The sequence below is a fragment of the Dasypus novemcinctus genome, chromosome 3 (genome assembly GCF_030445035.2).
Source record: "Dasypus novemcinctus isolate mDasNov1 chromosome 3, mDasNov1.1.hap2, whole genome shotgun sequence".
Lineage (NCBI taxonomy): Eukaryota > Metazoa > Chordata > Mammalia > Cingulata > Dasypodidae > Dasypus > Dasypus novemcinctus.
Window position 1 is genome coordinate 123,643,009 of NC_080675.1, and position 17,311 is coordinate 123,660,319.

General features: G+C 44.3%; 1 long non-coding RNA gene across 1 annotated transcript in view; it reads right to left on the reverse strand.

The window, feature by feature from the left end:
- Positions 1-424: 424 nt before the first annotated feature.
- LOC131278005 (uncharacterized) overlaps positions 425-17,311 on the reverse strand; it is an 89,701-nt gene continuing 72,814 nt past the window's right edge. Inside the window, exons 4-6 of the long non-coding RNA XR_009185100.2 lie at positions 15,973-16,127; positions 1,790-1,875; positions 425-645 (exon numbers count right to left, since the gene is read on the reverse strand). This is a non-coding gene — a long non-coding RNA (uncharacterized lncRNA). The remainder of the gene's footprint in view (positions 646-1,789; positions 1,876-15,972; positions 16,128-17,311) is intronic.

Here is a 17,311-nt window from a genome sequence, read left to right on the forward strand (position 1 = left end):
CAATTAAATAATATTGTTTCATCAACTGTATCAAAGTTACCACACTAATGCAGAATATTAATAATATGCAAAACAACGAGGGGGTGTAAGAGGGACTGCATTTTCTGCATGATTTTCTCTAATGAAAAAACAACTTTGCAGTGAGCTTTAGCTTAGTGATTGATGTTGGGGGTGGAGGTGGGGGTGTGGAAACACAAGTAATATAAAGATGATTTTATTTAGTAAGATTTGCTGCTTGGCTGGCAGCTAAGGGCAGAATAATGAGAAGAAAGTGACAGTTTCTACAAGGGGTGTCACTTGTGTAAATCCAACACCAGGGAGAGAGGCCAAGATGTTCCTCAATTTAACATCTATGGAATCCACATTTCATGGATTTAACCCAGTAAAGCAATAAACACGTTCATTTTAAAAATCACTAAATAAATAAATATATCAATGTTTATTTTAAACACATTTTCCCAGGGGAGCATGTAGCTCAAGTGGTTGAGTGCCTTCTTCATATGTACAAGGTCCTAGGTTTGATCCCCAGTACCTCACAAAAACAAACAAACAAAAAAAACCAACTCTCCTTGGGGAGCAGATGTAGCTCAGTGGTTAAGCACTTCTTCCCATGTATAAGGTCTTAGGTTCAATCCCAGTTACCGCCTAAAACAAAACAAAACAAAACAAAATAAAAAGCAGCAACAAATTTGTTCTTAGAGCACAGTTGATATTTCTAATGACTTCCTTCTCCCCATCCTGTATTTTCTTCTTGGTGTTACCTTTCTGGACTTTTTGTTACAGCTTATGAGCTAAGAAGGGCAGAAATCACTACTACCACTACCATCCCACCCCTTCTCCACACCATCCCTCCATTTCCAAGCTGCATTCCTGCAAGTTGCTCTTTCCTTTGCATTTACTGTCTTGTGGCCTTTGGGCTCCCCTCTTCACCCTCAGCCTTGGATCTTCAGGCTCCTATAAGCAATTTCCTCTTATTGACACACCAACATATGCAACTGCAACTCAAAGTTGAATTCATCATCTCTTCATCTTGGTTCCCTTCTCCCCTCTTGCTGCCTGCTGCCATCTAACCAACTTCACTTATTGGTCTCTAGAAGAGCCCTCTCTTCGTCATTGACCATTCCTTTAATGCAACCTGCTGAATTCCATTTCCTTGCCTTTGCTCAGGCTGCTTCCACCACCAGAGAGGCCAGTATCTTCAAATCCAGGTTAGTACTTCCTTTCAGAAACTATTCCTAACAAAACCCACCTAAACCTCTTACTTGGCACCTTCTAGCACTCATGTATTTATTTAGGTTGGGCTTTGTGTATTTTCGTATTTATGTTGCATTGACTTCTAAGTAATGACAATAATCACATTAAGAATAATTACTACTTTTAAAAGGGCAAATATATTTTAAATATGACATAGGTAAAAATAGAAGGAAAGTAGATCAGAATATTAAGGGGCTATGATTAAAGGGGTGTCAAGAAGCAGCCTTCCTGCTCACAAATTACTCCTTTGTCCACACTGTCATCCCTAAAGTCTCTAATTGGAAGACATGTCATTGGGGAGTGAAGTTTCTCATCCTTACCTCTCTCAACAACCCCTCCCCACAGTGTTCAGGGCAAAGACTCCTGGGAATGGCAACATTCTAAGCTGTTAACAGCTGAAGACTTCCCAGAGGATTTAGTCCCACAGTGACAGTTGGCTGAAGACAGCGAGAGAGAGAGGGCCTTCAGGAATGGGTCAGGGGTGAGAAGGGGAGGGAAGAGGAATGGACGGCCTTAGGAGACGAGGGAGACTTACCACCAAGTTTCTCACAGCCCACGGCCCGAGTGTGGTGTTCCTCAGCCATTCCTGCATGTCTCCTATAGGTCCACCAGGGCTCAATCCTGCAGGGGACCCAGGGATGAATCAGACATGGATCCTGCCCTCAAGGAGTTTACTGTCTAGTGGTAAAAGTGCCAAGTATCATAGTAAGGACAATCCCAATGATCCTGGGACTTCAGAAGAGAGAAAGATACAGGGTGCATATCAAGGAAGGCCTGCCAGAGGAGGTCGCATTTGAGCTGGACCTCAGAAGATGACAGGGGACTTTCCACAGGCACAGATTGAAGGTGGTGCTAGTTATGGTGGGTGCCATCTTCAGTCCAAGGCTGTGATCTGTAAAAAGGTAGCTGTAGAAGGGTGAGAAAGAGGCCAAGGGGACTCTGGGCACATTCTTTAATAAAAGGACACCGAAAACACTGTCTGCTTTAAAATTTTGCTCAGTGTTGCTCACAGGAAAACAGGCCATTGTTTATTGGGAATAATGTATGACAATTGAGAATTCGGACTCAGATTTTACATGTGCACTCTGAGGGCAGTTGGGCCAACCCTCAGCCCCATTATTCTATGACTCTGTGATTTGGAGGGGGAGCCAATGATATCCCTTTGGATCTCGACAAGGTCTTAGCCTTTGAAACTGTGAATCAAGTGAAAAATGATTCATCACAGGGAATGGGAGATGGGACCCTAAAAAGGAAAGATGCTTAAGGTTGTTCACTTTGAATTTGCATTTGTTTTGGGTCAATGTGTAGTTCACGTTGGCTAGCAGAAGCAGTATATGGGCAGATTGAATCGAGAAAGAGGAGGACTGAAGCTAACATCAGGTAGGGATGAGATGGCAATAAGCTGCTTGAGGAGAATGAAAAAATGATCAAGATGGGGAAACTGGATAATAATATAAACAAGGAAACTTGCTTAAGAAGTCCTGTCTTTAAATACTGTATCCAGTTCTTCTTTTTCCCTTTGATGCTATTTTAGAGTTACAGCCTTAACCATTTTTTAGAGCTGACCAAAGAGACCTTGTGAACATTTTTGTCTGGCAGGGAAATCATTACCCAAATCTTACTCTTCTAAAAATTTCTGTACAACTCTCAAGAAAAGTTTTTGTTTAAACTTCAGCGGCATCACACCCTTTGGACTTGTTTTTAAACCACAGTATAACCAATATTTTTTCAGGATTCTAGCCATTCCCAATGGGCTGAATTTAGCTAGCAGTAAACCTAGCCTTGCAAAGACAAAGCAACTCAATATTTTATGGAAAGGAAGCTGACAAATGAGGTCTAGACAAAAGAGGAAGAGCAGAAGACTTGGGCCGGAGGGAGCAATAGCATGCTTTGGGCCAGATGATGAAGGGAAACATGGGGGTCAGGCAGAGTAGAGGTGGCATGCAGAGCTGTAGTCCCTGATCCAAAAGACCCTCATGGGGCACTCATCTCTAATTGACTTTTCATATACTGGGCTCAGCATGAGGAGCCCTGGCCTCGGAGGTGCAGCCCCTGCAGGCAGAATGCAGTCAATCCTGCTTCTGGTCGAGTCAGGACAAGGAAGGCTAAAATGACATCTTGGAAAGGAAGCTTCATCTGCTCTTAGGGAATAAGAACTATCAAAGTACAAATAATCTCAGGGTTTCAGAGAAGGGGAGGCATATTATCTATGAAAAAATTGTCTTGGGGGTTTTCCTATATTGGTTTTCTTTTTTGTTCAGCCTCCAAATTCAGTCTTTCTGGCCTCTGTCTCCAAAGGATCAACTGCCTTGAAAGTGCAGCTCTCCTATTTTCACTCCAAGCCCAAGTACAACAGTTCTTTAACACTCAATGGGACAGGATCCTTTGGATCTGATTTCTCTTCCGACAGCTTCCCCACCCCTTCTGAGCTGGTTACGTTGCTCTCCCAGGGAGATGGTTTCCTGTTTTAGCTATCTGTTCACTTCTCTTCACTTCTTTCTCCTTCCTGCTGTTTCTCTGATCATATTTTGCTGGCCTTCAAGCATTCTAATGTCCAATTCAATTTGCTTACTATTTTCTGTCTCTGGGGGCAATCATTTTCTCAAGAGAAATTTTCGTATTATATTTTTTAAACAAAAAAATATATTACACTAATAGTTATTACCAAGTATTTGATACAATAAAAAAAGACAAAGATGGACATAGTTTGGGGGAAAGCCAGCAGAAGTTGTTCCCAGGGTCGGGCTGAGGAGCTAGTAGTGGGTATCTGCTCTGACCCTGTGGGCTTCTGGCACAGGAGGACCCAGAGCTCCATGCCTGGAGGCATGGTGGGAAGCAGGCCCTTTGGAGTCTTTTACCTGAAACTCTCTTATCTTGACAACTGGCAGAGGAGCAAGAAGTCAGTTTCATCTACTGCTACCACAAGTGACTCAACTCTGTTAAACCCTACCGTTTGTCCTCCAGAAGATCTCCTGGGTGAAAACAGTTGAAAAGCACTAAAGCACTGAAGTGATTTCTAGAGAGTCTTTACCCTTAATGACATAACATGCTACCAGGCTGTTTGCAGTCCTTCTTGCTAGTGGTGGTTTGGGGCGTAAGGATAGGTCACCCACTAACTTATGTAGAAAAATGTTGGAAGACCCAAAGAACCCTACACAAAGAGCAAGTTAGATTGAGATTATGGAGTTGCTTTCTCTTGTAAGGACTCCTTATGAATTAGTTCCTCTTCAAAACCTCCTTTATAGATTTCAAAGAAGAGTTTTACTTAAACTGGACTCACTTCCCCAGAGGCTCAGTACTCACTGGCAGGCTGGACAAACTGGAGGAGTATATTTATGGTGGCGTAGTCCCAGCCACTATACCCTGCCTTGTCAGCTGCTCCTCCATCCTCTACATTGCTCAGATTGGCTCTGCGTTCTCCTGCCTTCATAAAGAGCCAACTGTATAAATGAAAGTCCTCCCATCCCCATTTCTGAAATCCTACTTCTCCAAGTCCAGCTCAAATGTCATTTCCTCTGTAGAACCTTCTACATGTGTCCTATTGGAAGTGAATGTTCCCTCCTCTGGGCTCAACAACCATTTGGCTGGGAACTCTCCTAACCTCTAAAAGCTAGATGGCATATAGAAAGTCTTTTTCTCCCTCCAGGTTCTGAACTACAAATGAAAGGGAGGTTGCTGAGCCTTAAGCAACCTTAAGCCTTTTGGCTTATGATAAGCCAAAAAGGTGGCATTTGTTTTTCAGCCATTAAATTCCAATAAAGGGACTTTTCATTGAGGTTCTTCCCTGAGTGGAGAAGTGGATAAAAGGGCTCCTTAAAGGAATTTCTGTGAAAAGACTCAGTCAAATCCAGAGAGAATGGATTTGAGCAACTGTGGCAAAGCTGACTTGACCGGATGGTCCATCTTTTCCATGCTCCAGCTGACCTGATTTAAAGGTCACTCTGGGGTCAACTGAGTCCTAAAAACTCTTAAGAGCTGTGGAGGCAGAAGTAGGGGAGGACAGACAAACGTCAACATTCTTGGATGACCCTGGATAGCAAATGGTCAAATAGGGGATAGGAATGAGTGACAGCACCTTTCACCTTTGGGGTCAGCAGCATGTCTGGCTGCAGAGTATGGGGGCCAAAACATCAGTGAGGTGTACAGCAGCAGCTCCTGTGAATGAACTGCCTTTTCTTGTTGAGGGTGGAGATGAGAGTGTGTTTATTTGTTCAACTGAAAGCCCAATAAGCAGGGATCAGAGGAGCCCTGGTGATTGCAAGAAGCCCAGTCATCCATCAGACAGAAGCTGCTATCAACAGTGGAAAAGGAGTACACGGGGGCTCGGGAGGCAGGGTTCTTTCTCCTGGGAGACAGACCTATGCCTTTCTATGATACCCCCTCTGAGGCAGATGATTGAGGCTGTCAGAAAACTCCCTTCCTGACTCTAGCAAACCTACATAGAGCTGGCAGATGGGGGTGGGGTGGGTGTGCAAGTGCAAGGCCACAGCTGCCAGCTTTCCCTGTTTCCCGCTAGCCACAAGTGCAAGCTCACATTTGCTGCCAGCTCAGGCTTCATAATCTGAAGAAAAGTGTAGTGGTCCACTATCTACAGGGTGATTCTTTAACCCAGATCCAGCTCCTTTTTTCTCACTTCCCCTGGCCCTGATGGCCCCTTCTTAGCAACAGCTAAAGAGGGACAATGATCATTAGCACTTGAACAATTTTTTAGTCAATGAACTACCAAGGCTAAGAAGAGTTTTTATGAAACAGGGATTCAGGATTTCAGAAGTAAATGATAAGCATGACTGATAAAGGCATCACTTGAATTTAGTTCTAGAAATGGCAGAGCTGAAAGAGTCCTTAGAAACCATCTATTTCATTTTTCCTCTCCTTTGGCAACTGCTTCCTTTGTATAGATAGGAAAGTAAAACATATATGGTGGTTTGGGAATGAGACATTTGGTATGAGGAGCTGAGCCAGGGCTAGAAGCCAAGTCTTCCTGATACCCACATGAATGATATTTACACAAAGACCAATAGAACATGTTTCTGGATTTCTTTATTTTAATTTCAATGATGCACAGGAATTTCTAAAACAGGAGCTCCTGACATATCTTCAACTAACTACCTTATTTTGCACAATGTTGTACCATTATATATGTGGTGGGAACACAGGCATGCACCATGTAGTGGACGTATCATTCCTTTTAATCACCACACTACCTAAGAGCATAAATGGTAGCAAGATGTCAATGTAACCTGTCAAGCCTATCAATAAAACGGTCAAAACATTACCACCTACATTTTATTTTTCACAGCATGTTTCCATAAACCTTCTACAAAATCTGAAAAAGATAGTTTAACAAGCCAAAATTATAGAGTAACTTAAATGGCATTCAGGCATTAAATCTCAACTGATAGTCAATATATAAACACCTTATAATAACAGCTGGGGGAAAAACCCACCTTTTCATTCTTACACTACCCCAAACAGTAGCTGTATCCCAGGTGGTGGATGCTTTCTGAATCTTTATACAATTCTCCTCTTTAGCTCTTTCTCTGCTCTCTGGGGTCAGTTCTGGGACTAGGAGCAAGGAGCTAGATTTAGAAAGTCCTCTCTCTCTGCCTGTAACTCATGTTTCAGGGCCCAGCTCAAATGTCTTCTCTGTGAAGCTTCCTGGGTCCTTCTTCATTCCTCAGAGTGGCCCAAATCATCCCCTATTCTCTGCTCTCACGGTACCCTGTCCATAACGTCCCTTACAGCCGCATTGTGATATAACTGTGCTAGGACTCCTCCAACCCTAGAGGTGTTCTGGGTTGTAATTCCTGATCTTTAAGCTCTGATGGCTACTATAAGAATTTTAGTGCCAATTTGGGAAAATTGGGAATCACATCAAGTTGGGTTCATTAGAGACATTTGGCCCCCCTGGAGTGAGTACTGAACAGGGAGATGAGCCAGAGAGCAGAGCAGGAAAGGTATATGCAGAGAAGCCTTGAAATTACGGACTGAGGTAAAGAGAGCCTGGGCCTTAGAACCAACCCCTGGGCCAGTGGAAGAGAAGATCCTCTTGGAACCAAGAGGCTATAGCAGCAGCTCTGAGTCATAAGAAGGCATTGAATATTTGAGGCAGACAGCTATTAACAGAAAGAGGGAAATGTATTCTGCTTCATGAAGGCTCTCTTACCACTGGTTGGGCTAGCATGCTCGGCCAAGGCCATCATATTTTGGCTCGAGGTTTGTCTATTGGAGAAGAGGAAGCTGACATCATCCTGAAGCTGGGGCATGTAGAGATGGGGGAGAGGGCTTGCTTAGGTGTATGGAGTGATACTGGGCCTCTAGCCATGGCTCTGCCATTAGTTGGTTGTGTGGGCAAATCTGCTCCCTTCAAAAGAGTCTCAGAATAATCTGCACTAGATGGCAAGATAAATTCTCCAGTTCCTTTCAGATCTAAAGGTCTGGAATCCCAGAGCTACAATTCCCACCACACACCTATTTATTGGCATTTCTAGAGGAAGGTATACACAAATACTGTCACTTGGTCCTGTTGGAAATGGTTGAGTCAAAAAAGACCTGACTTAACCATCTTTAACCTGGGCTCTGAGAATCCTGAAATCCCAGTACAACTGATACACTGGTGTGAGGTTGTAGACCAGGCAAATAAACCATAAACTTCTATCCTTGGGTGTTCAAAACTGCTTCATTTGGAAAATTAAAACTGTGTAGTTTCAGAACAATGGCTCCCATATCATTTATTTTACAAATGGGAATATAAAAAAATGAACAATGGTGATGATGGAAGGGGGACCCAAAAGGAATACTATTTTTTATTTTGCTAAGTTAAGACACTGAGGAGAAAACCCAATCTCTAGTCAACAATCATCGTTTCATGTCCAGCAAAGAACATATTAATACAAAAGAAAAAAGAAAAGAGAGAGGATATAATATCAGCATAAAGGATAATCCTTTAAATTGAATTTTGCTCTATGAAAGCAGCATTGAATTTTAGTGAAAAGTTTATCATGGACAGGCACTGGATTGGCACTGGGTACCTCCAGTTTAGAGGTAACTGTCATGTGGTGGTTAATCGATTCACACTACTGCTCTTTTGTTCCTTAAAAAGAAGTCACTGCTGAAGGCCTCCATTCCTGTCACACACCCGTGTACCATCTTGATTTAGGAGAAGGATATGCATGGAAGCATATCAAATCTACATTCATTCTTTCCTATTTCCCTCTGATCTCAGAGGAAAGGATGTCCTTTTCCTCTGCTCCTCAGATTCTTTCTCTCAGGCATAACCCTTGCCTAGGAGTTTCCTGCTAAAATAAAACTCAGTGCCCACCCCCCATCACCTCCACCCCCAGCCCTGGTCTGACATAGACCCTCTTCTAGCTCCTATTGCCTACTGCTTCCCCTTAGCACCCCGGCTCTGGAAATGTGTTGTCTTTGTCCTGTTCCCAGGCCCTCTTGTCTCCCTTTGAGCTTCTAGGCTTTCTCTGTTTCTCTCTGGAAACAATTGAAAAATCAATGAGAAGCAACTTCCTGAAATCCAAGGGCCTTTCCTTAATCACAAACCAACTTCCTGAAATCCAGGAGTCTTTCCTTGGTTGACTCTTCCTCAACCTTAAAGTGATCACACACTCCTTGAAACATTCTTTTGCCTCCCTTTCTTGGGTGGCACATTTTACTGCGTCACTTCTCTCTTTTCTCACTCTTTTCTCCACTCCCAAAATACCTCCTGCTGGAGCTATCACTGAAGCTTATGGCTAACTATCCCAAAGACAGCCAGAACTGGACAAGATGAGCCTGAGTCAGCTTGCATTTCATTTCATCTTCTTGGGAAATGGGAAGATGATAAGACTGTGCCTCAGTGATGTCAAGTAGAGAGGAAGAATGGGTCTTTCAGAGTTCAGACTTGGTTTCTCAACTTTTCATTCCAGGCTCTCACTGTGGAGCCCATTGCTCCTTACTCTAGCTTTCCTATACCCAATGCCAATGCCTCCTGAGAACCTCCCAAGCATAATACATTCTACTGCATGCTTCGGGGGACTGGGCTGCTAATAAAACATGGTCTCTGCTGTCATCGGGCTCACAAGCTCATGGGGAGAAACAGGTGTTTCCACTACAATGAGGCAAAGAAGTTTGGCATGAACTCCCTAAGAGTGGGCCATAGTTATGAGACTGTAACAAGAGATTGTGAAGGGCAAGGAGGACAGAGTGCCTGGACAGGAAGCTGGTCTGGGCTCTGTGTAATGCTTTGGCTAATGTTTTACTTGTCTTTCTGAATCATCCTGACATTATTAACAAAGAATAATGTGTGATCCTTCTTGGAGTACAAAGCATTTCGTAGTGCTTCACAAAATATTCTATTGTAAATTTTGTGTCCTACCTCAAAATTATTTTTTTTTTAAAAGAACATTGTTAATTCACTCCAAGCCCACTCAGTCTCTGAAGAATTTGGAATATTCAGCTAGAGATCTTTGTAATGAACAAGTAGCTCAATTATTCTAGTTTCATTATACAATGTATCAGAAATTCTTTGGCATCAAGGAATTAAAGCACATTTTCTCTGGCAAATGGCAACAATATGTGACTTGAAGACATATCCTACACAAGTGGTTCTTGACTAAATGTAGTTCCATTTAAAAATAAGAGTTTTCACATGACTTAATCTCTTGTAGTCTGGTCACAGCTGGCTCATTCAAGGTGGTTTTTAGCTAAGACTTGCTAATTTCATGTTTTAAAAGATTTTGTGCAAACGTTGGCAGCTGACATTAAGATTTTGCACCAGGCACTGAACCCTTAAGGCTTGGTCCCCATTCTAGCCAATGCTCCCTTGGAAAGTGAACTTTTAACACACAAGATCACCTTGGCCCATGGAGGGGGCCTCAATACCAATCAGAGAACCAGGGCAGCTGGCATTTGGGGACCAGGCCTATAGTCACAAAGGGTCCCAGTCAGAGAAAGTGGCTTCTGTTGAGAATGCTGTTCCACACCCACACAGAAGAATGGACCTTGGCCCTTTCTCCCAATGTAAATATGTAGGCTGGGCCCCCACTAGCCTCATACTCCTTTGTGCAGTTTAGAAAAAGGTGTCCCATCTGGATGGACACATAGCTTGGCAAGGAAGCAGGGACTGAATTTCAACTCACTTTTGGCCCCTGTAAGTGGTGGCCCTACATGAAGGCAGCATTCCCCGAAGGGTTTAAACCTCTTTTCCCCCAACACTTTCCCTCCCCAACCTGATTCAAAATCTGAGGAAGTGAGCAGACCCCAAGTGACAGACTGAATCTATAGAAGCTAGATATGATTTGCCAGGTTATGAAAACGCTCACTGCTTTCCATAGATTTCTGGCTCCATTCAGAGGTGCTCCTGCTGTGGCTTGCAGGGGTGGAGGGGCTAGACGGAATGATGGCCAAGATTCTAGCATTGCATTAGAGACTGATAACCTTATAGGCCGGTGACAGTGACCTAATTACTACCAGAGGGGAGCTGGGCTTGGAAGGGCAGGCATTATAAAACAGTCGCCACTAAATTAGGGTCTCTCTAGGGCCCATATAACAATCCATTCAGGGGAGGATTTCTCTCTGAGCATTGCAGTGATTAAGAGCTGATTGATGAAGTGTGTGCAACTTAATGAGACTGGCCCAGATTAAGTCTTCACTGTCCTCCACCCCCTTTCTCAAGTCTCTCCTATTCCTTTTACTTCCAAATTTCTTGAAAGAAGAGTCCACACTTGCTGTCTCAGCCTCCCCTCTGCCCACCATCTGACTGAATCTGATTGATGGAAGAGCACCAGTGTGTTCCTAATGGCTGAAGCTTGTGGCCTTTTCTTGTTTGTTTTTCCCAACCTATTTGTCAGTGTAAAGTGTTCTAAGCTGATCACTTCTCTTTCATTTTTTTCACACTGACCTCCTTGGACTCCAGTTATACGAACCTCTCCTAGTTTTTCTTCTACTCTTGTGGCTCCTTTTCTGCTTCTTCAATAGGTATTCCTCCAGGTTCTTGCCTGAACTTTCTTCCCTGATCTCTGTCTTCTGTCTTGGAGATACTACTACTCCTATTCTGGGAGTTTCCATTAGAAGGCCATGCAATGACTCCCAGATGCATAGCTCCTGGTCCTGATCTGTTTCCAGATCTCCATACCCACTCTTCTAACTGGTGGCTAGACTGCTATATGTCCTGCCAGCCCCTTGCCATGTTCAAAGCCATTACCTCCCCCCTCTATTTTGCTTCTTCTGGCTTCTCTATTTTAGAGAAATAACTCTTTAGTGCAAAGGGCACAGACCTAGGTTGGTTTCCTGGCTCTACACTTCCATGTGGCTTGTGAAACCAGTTACTTTTTTGTTCATGTCCCAAGAATGCTACCAAAGCTTCTTATGCAATAAGCACTTGTTAAATGTCAGTTCCTTTCCTATTTATTTTCAAGTGAACATTTTCCCTCTAAAGTGGGCTTGGAATCTAGTTGTTTAATGTAATGTACTTTCCCTTCCCCTATGCCTCCCCAAAGCCATGTCAGTTCTGAAACATCTCTCACATTGGTCGCCTCCTTTCCATCTTGACTAATACTATCCTGGGTAAAGAGGAAGTAATCTGGGTCCCCGCAACCAGTCTCTCTGTATCTTCAAGCTCCACCCACTCAATCCACCCTGTCTAACACCATTACCTAAAGCACAGTTCTGATCACATTAATTCCCTGCTCAAATACCTTCAGTGCCCAGCCCTCCAATTATTTTCCTTGACTTTTGAGATCTTTTGTAATCTGCTCAAACCTACCAAACTTAGGTTGGCTCATTCACAAGGTATGGTGGGACCTCAGTGGTAGCAAAATCTTGGACAGTGGGGAGGTGGGCTGGGAGGGGGTTGATGGAAGGTGGTTGCCAGTGTAGCCAGCCAGATCCAAAGGCATTCAATCTGGTGGATGGGGGCAGTGCTCTTGGGTCTGGCGATGCTCAAAGTGTCGTGAGTGGTTTCACCTGCACAAGGGTGCCAGGCTCCAGTCCTCAGACAAGGGGCATGGCAAGTCCTAGGCAGAGTCCCAACCAAACAACTTGGAAGTCAAGACAGAGTTATAGAGGACCAACTAGAAACCCAAAGAGTCTCAGGAAATGGAGGCAGGATTAATTCAAGACTGAGGGCAGAGCTTGGGTATGAAAGTTTTCCACATCTTCTATACAACTGCAATTTTCACAGTCAAGATAGAAGACAGGTGGGATGGTGTTTTGGTCATAATCCTAGGCATTAAGCAGGATTTTTGGTCAGTGAGTAGAAAATCTTCATTCTCCTGGAGATTTAGGAATAACAAGGGACTCTTTATTATTTGACCAGAAGGCATTCTTTTACCCCCTTAAAGAACTGAAACTCCTTCCAGTTCAGAATAAAGGAATGGGCCACTGTGTTCTAAGAATTTTTCTCCCCACCACCTTCCCGCAATGCCTGTCTACTTCTAGTAGCTTAGATGCAAGCATTCCTTGGATCCATTCTGGATTTATTATTAATAGCTAACATTTACTGAGTGCTTACTATGTGCCAGGCACTGTGGGAAGGAAAACACATTTTGTCATTCCCGAATGGCTCCTGGGAAACTGAGCAGGAACCTACAGTATATAGAATCTCTGAGGAGTGTGGGCTCAGTGGGGTCAGGACCAGCCAAGGGAGATGGATTTGCAACTCAACCTCAAATTCACAGCTGCTCTCTATCCTCCACTCAAGAGTGGGCTGTAAACTCTGGGGTGAGGCAGGAACAAGGTGGAGGGACTGTGGTACCAGTTCAGGTTTGACCCTCACCAGACTCTGCTGGCTCTAGTAGCAGGAGTGTGGTAGGCTCGCAGGGGGCTGGAAGAGGTCCCTCCCTGAGCTCCTCTAACTTTATCCCAGTTCCCACCCATCCTCCTGAGGGTTAATGCTAAAAACTCCTTTGATGGGCAAGCTTTATCCATGATTCACTGGAAAGGCTTAAAATGCAAATAGCTCTAGAAAAAGTAAGGGTTGCCTCCCACTAACTAGAAGGGATGAACGACTCAGGAAACCTGGATGGCAGTGGATGCCCAAGAATCCTGGCCCTCTGAAGGAGAGTAGCACCTATGGTTGGCACAGCGGGAAACTGAGCTCTGCCGACAAACCCCTGTCATCAAAGCATTGCAGAAAGCCCCAAAGCACCTACCCATCAGAGACAGGAAGGGTGTGTTTAGCCTTACATGGAAAGACACCAAGAATGATGGCAAGCAGAGTCAAGTTCACATCCATGTTGATGAGAACAGGACTTTTGGAACAACAGGCAGGGGGCTGGAATCCATGGAGGGCACAATGGGTGGGAAAGCTGCCCCATGCCCAGGAATTCCCCAACCAGCTGGTCAGCTACTTATCTAGGAGCCTCCAATCCCCAAATTCATGATTTGAGAAGAAATGTTTTACAAATGTTTTTGCAATTTTGTGTAGTCTAACAAGACATTTGAAATTTATATGTGTATTTAGTAAAGCACAAAGTAATTTGTCTTTATTGGAAAGAATAGAATACCATGAAAAGCTGGACTGCCCTAGACAATCCAGTATATTTGGTTGTCGAAAACCTGTATTTACCACTCTCTCCTTCAATGAAGAAGGTAACTAGCCCCAAACCCTAATTCTATAGCAATAAACCCATTTCTGAAGAATTCATTCCCACTTAATTCACCTTCCATTTATCTTGGCAGTACAAGAAGGAAGCTGGAATACAAGTGTGTGTGTGTGCACATGTGCAGAGACCTTGGTCATGCTGAAGGTTGGTGGGGAAGACTGGGAGTTGGCAGGGCCCTTTATCTACAGTGGGCCAGATGCTAAGTATGGGACCAGCTGGGAGGGCAGAGGGCATAGAAATCAGTACCAGGATTTCAGGGAGTGGGGGAGGAGGGAGGTCCCAACAAGAGCAAAGTAGAAGCCAGACCTAGAGCAGGGAAGGCTCTCACGACTGTGAGGCTTGCCTATGTTTGGCCAGGAGCCAGCTGTTGGCTGCTGGGCTAGAAGTTCAGATCAGGGTTTCTGTTTCCAGGAAAGAGTGGGGGATGGGAGAGAGGGCAGGGGGTAGGGAATAAGAGCAAAGGAAGGCGGTAAGAGATGGCTACAAGGCTTGCTCTGCAGCAGGCCAGAGGAGCATGCCATGGGGGGGTGATATTTGTGTGCTGGAGTACGAGACAGCTCACCTTGAACAGGACACCAAATCGATGGACCTGGGTACCCAGCAGGGAAGCCATAGGCAAAAGAGTACAGGTTTCAACAAGGGAACCCCAAGGGGTATGGGATGGTGACTCAAGTAGCAACTGGGAACACCAGGGGCCACCCCAGAGGCATAAGCCCCAAGTTAGACTGCTGGGGGGGGGCAGTGAGCTGGTCCTATACTTTGGACATTGGGCAGAGTTGCTTGAATAATAACTTCTGCCATATTAGTCTGGGAATGTGGCAAGATTGAGAGTGCAAACGGGAATCTCAGATAACTTGGCTGTTAAGACCTGAGGAGTACCAGGGAAGTGAGGTCCTAGACACCGAAGCAAAGAGTAAACTTTTCATTCATTGAAAAAATGCTGGGCAACTAGTCAGGGATGGGAAGATGAGTAAGACATGGCCCTTACTCCTGAGATGTTCGTGAATGTTTAGGAGACAGACTGGAGAAAATAGAGACTCCGGTGCATCAGATGCTTTGTCAAGTTTATGGTGCTTTAAAATGGTTACATGAAAGCAGCTTTCTTAACATTATATTCCATTCATACTCTTTAGCTTATGTATATCAAATTTAGTCATCCATGGGCTAACTCAGTGAGGTACTGAACTTTCCAACATTCACTCTCTACCTCCAACATAGACACAAGCTTTCCTTTATCATTAAAAATTAGTTGGCACCTGAAACTGCTTTGGGTCACACATCAAGAAGATGGTGCCTACATTTTATTTAATAGTTTTAGCTCTGAATCATCAAAGAAAACCAGGGGCCAGATTAATAATCACTTTGGGGGTTTTAACTGAGCAAGTGACAGGAAAGAGGTCATTTGAGAAAGGGTGGAGGCTCGACTAGGGTAGATTTGAGGGTGGGGGTGGGAGTTGGGCTGGGATCCGGGGAGTAGGACCTACCTGGGGGCAGACACCTTCTGCAGAGCAACAAGACCAATATCTGGAGGCTCACAACATCCTCAAGGTAGTGGGATTTGGAGAATCAGAGACTGCCTGGTTTGGAGAAGCCCTAAGTCACAGTGAGTTCTGTTTCCTGCTACTTCAAAGCAGAGCAGACCTGCCCTTATTTGCCAGAGAAGAGCATGTCCTTGTCAAGGTTCATATTCCTTTGGCAGTGTCTCCTGGAAACATGCATGCTAACCCCTTTACAGTCTGTAGCGGTCTTCTCTCTTGGTTATTTTATATTTCCCTAATGGAAATACATGCTCCATTATTTTGACTGGAATTGGAATGGAGGGCTGGGAAGAGCAGGCGAGGCAAACAGGAGAAAGACTAATACATATTCTGGCTCACTCCCAAGGAGTTTGGAGTCCATCATTATGTGTAGTGGATGTCATCTGGATAAGTTAGGGATCGGAGGAACATATGTTTGCCAAACCTACCCTTGCAATCCTGCCCTCTGTTGATGCCACTCCACAGATGAAAACGTTGGGTAGCTCTTTCTGATGGATTCAGCCTCAGCAAGATTGGAGCAGCACCTCCTGTCCCCCTCTAGAGGCCACACCAAGGGATGCTCTGAATCTGCCACAGCTCATTACCTTTCTTGAAAGGTCCTAGGGGAAGTGTCGACGTCGCACTGATACATAAGCCAGTGATTCTCCTGTGTACAGATCTCTGCCTTTGATTTCCTTCTGGGTGATTTTCATCAACTTTCCACTGGTTGTCAGCTGCACATTTACAAATCAACAAGCATCTGGCAGAATGAAAACAGATGGGAACCCCTGAATGGAGGGTGGTGGAATGGAACAGAGGAGGCAGTAGTAATCTCTTAAGAGGGTACATACAGGGGGAGCTTTGCTTTTCTTTGCTTTTCTTTTGGCTTTCCAGTGGATATCATGCTATCCGCTGTTCACAGCACAGTGGATTTAGAACATGCCTGGTAATCAGGGCACACTTGGCTTTGAAATACAAAGTGAAATAAGAAGCACTTTGTACCCTGCTGGCTGCAGACTGTGGGTTCAGATAAGAATCAACCTTCTAGGGAAAAAACAAAACCAAAAACATGTGTCTGAAGACAGAGCCGTTTAGTTCGTGCTTCTTGACCTTTATTTTAGCTCACCTCCTTAAAGATGTGTGATTGTTGGGGGCCTGAGCAGTTTTGTACAGAGGGCTAGAAGGGAGGGTGCTTACCTATCGATGAGAGATGGCTGGGTGGAATGTACAGGTAAAGAGAAGAGGCAGACAAGGCAAGGTGGGCCACAGAATGGTCAGAAGAGAGACAGGAGAATGAAGACTAGGTTGATTTGTGAGAACTGTGCTCAGTTTAAGTGCTGTACTTTGCTGAAACAACACTGTTGACTTTATGAGTGTTGCAATTAGTGATTATCCCTTATTTTTTTTTCTTTTGAGGACCAGAAGGTACCAGAGTTAGTAGGTGAATGTGGAATTTGTTGAATGTGGATATGAACATATGCATCTTGTGGGGACATGTGGCCTTATACATTCAAGAGGACCCTTGACTTTTGTCTTCTGTTTTCTTCCGCAGTTCCCCCTACATGTTCTCCTATTTCCCACCACTCTCCCCTGACTTTTCTCACCCAGTAAACTACTTACAGACATGTATAATTAAGACCTGAGTCTTGTCAAAGGCAGTAACTAGAGATAAATTACTCACTGTGAAGAGGGTCAGTTAGGGTCAAATAATCTATGGAAAGAACACCATGGTCCTTTCTTCAAGAAAAGCAGTGAAATTGGACTGTGCGATATGCTTATTAGGCTGTGATCTTTTGTTATGTTAATTACTGCACAGATTGCAGTTCCAGAGTTTCCTGCTTCAAGTGTCTGGTAACTCTTTACAAGATGAGCTGGACAGATGAGCATGCACTGGGGCCCGGGGATGGCTGATTACTCTTTGTAGTGGTCTTCGAAATGTCAGAG